This window comes from Lissotriton vulgaris, chromosome 2_1, assembly GCF_964263255.1.
Source record: "Lissotriton vulgaris chromosome 2_1, aLisVul1.2, whole genome shotgun sequence".
Taxonomy (NCBI): Eukaryota; Metazoa; Chordata; class Amphibia; order Caudata; family Salamandridae; genus Lissotriton; species Lissotriton vulgaris.
The window spans coordinates 1,418,864,230-1,418,866,845 of record NC_141687.1 but is presented as its reverse complement, the minus strand read 5'-3'; positions in this window follow the sequence as shown (position 1 = coordinate 1,418,866,845).

The following is a 2,616-nucleotide window of genomic DNA, read 5'->3' as shown; positions in this document are numbered from 1 at the left end:
GTGTGCTCTGCGGTTTGTTGTCCTTTCCGCAGAAAGCGAACATGTGTGTCCGCTCCTGCCGACGCCCCTGATCAGTCCTGGCATGCACACTGAGGGCGTGTGCCTTAGTAGGTTCACGCACTCCCCAAAGACTTGCTTGGTGCACTTAGACGCCCTACATAGCATCACTACCAAATACCACAACTCCAAGGACGCTATTCCCCCTCTCCACAATGCTTCCAGCATCTCTGAAGGCACACGCCAACAACAATGCTAAACGACACGCCCACTTCAAGACGTGTCAGAACGCTATTCTCACACAAAACGCTTTTCGCAAGCATTGCTTTACAGCAGAACGCCCACGCCCACAATGGACTACTTTGTCCCAAAACGGCCTTTTTCACTTGTAATGTATATATTGGGCTGGTGTATAGCTGGTGTATAGCCTATGTCCATCTGCTTATACTCACCTTTCCAATGCTGTATTGGGTCTTCTGATTGGCGCTGTAGTTCCGGAGCTTACCCGCCTCAAAGGTTTGGGCTCTCTCTTTATAATATTAGTATGGATTAAAATGAAGTACACACTGAGCAGATATTCCAGTGTGTCCCCAATTGTTGTACAGAGGCAAAAGTAGATAATACTAACTCTCAAGTCAAGTCAAAGATGCTTTATTCGGTATGTAGAAATACAACCATATGGCAACAAACATAATAAACAAAAATTAAATAAGTACAACATACATATGTATCAATTTGATTTGCAAAACCTTGGTAGCTTAAATACATTATACATTTGACAACACATATCCGACAATCTTTAAAGTGCTTTTTGGTGCATTTGTCTACTAATGTATGAGAAAAATTTAGCAATGTTAAGGTACAGATCAATTATATCATCCTCAAAGATGTATAAATTGCAATGGAGCAAATTTCTACCAATGCACGTACACTTATCTTCTAATGTCTATGCATATTTAGCAGTATTAAATTCCAAAAAATGGTTATGTCATCCTTACAGATGCATAGCTTCAATTAGGGCATACTTCCACTGAGATATGTGCAAAATATGTCAAAGTAAAGCGCAAAGCATTATACAGTTTTTTCTGTGTACAATATGCAATAGCAGCATTTGTCCGACAGTAATATATGTGCAAATTGGCATGATAAAGTGCAGAGTGTCAATACCATCCTTCCCAAAGTGCAATATGCATTTAGCAACACAAGACCGAATACTTAAAAAGTCTAACTATGTCGAAATAAAGTGCAAAGCACTATACCATTCTTTCAGTGCACAATATACAGTAGCAGCATTTGTACAGCGTTAGTATATGTGCAAATTAGCATGATAAAGTGCGGAATATCAATACCATCCTTCCCAAAGTGCAATATGCATTTAGCAGCACAAATCTGAATACTTAAAAGTCTAACTCACTACGTTCAACTAACTGTAAGTAGTATAAGTGATAAAAGTATTCATTTCAACATAGTAAAAAAGTTTAAAAAAGCATCATTGAATGAATTCATACGATGATTGATTTTCTTACAGAAATATATTTTAAAATATAAGTGGCCACATGAAAACATACGTCTGGGGTCTCTAAATTAAACATCAGTTGCATCGCTGTTTGTATACCACGCGTGTTATATTTTAAAAAGATGGGTTTCAAATAAAATTTCCTAAAAGAAGTATAAAAGTTACAGGATAGCATAAAGTGACAAATACTCTGTTTGGATTTGTCATCACAGGGACAGGGACAGGTGCCGGGTTTCTTAAGCACGGGGAAGGCCACTAAGTGATGCACAATTCCCAACCGGAGACGGGTCAATACAAAACGGTGGGACTAACAACAGTAAAATAGGTTTGGAAGCCTTCATTAATATTATATTCCAGGTAGAGATTAAACGTACTTTGTTTTATATATCTTTCCGTTCTAATCCCAGCTGTATATTTAAGGAGTGAGACTTTAAGCTCCCGCTTCAACAGTGTAGACCCTGTTGTTAGATCTTTAAAAATGTTTAGACCATACAGTGTCTTATACCAATGTTGTATGTGGCTTAACCAGGGGATATTTGATCGGCGGTCGAGTTTAATACAATCAGTAATTACATCCTGAGTAAACTTTGTCTCCTCCTTTGCCCAAATTGAGTGCCATAGGGACAGAGGACGTAGAACAACATAATTTATGTCAAGTTCCCTATGTATTATCTCTGTTGAAGCCGTAGCCGGGGCACAGATTAATTGTTTTAAAAACACATTCTCCTCGCGCTGGATCAGGTTAGCACTCTGGGCATCATGCCCCCATACCCCGGCCCCGTATATGGCTGAAGATATGCATCTTGCATTAAATATGGATAACATTTCATGAATTCTACGACCCCCTAATTTAGCAGCAAATCTAAAAATACAACTTCTATTCTTAACCATTTTAAAAAGGACCCTTCAACTAACTAACTCTCTCTTTTGTGGTAGTGTGGACGAGCATCTAGGCTTATAAGAGAGTAGTGCTGAGCATTTGTTGTACTCACTGAGGCTATAAATGAGACACACACTTAAAGATTAAATCAGAGACCAAATTTGAAAATTTTGCCCAAAGGTAAGTACAGTTTTCGAGTGAAATAGTAATAGGTAGGTAACCT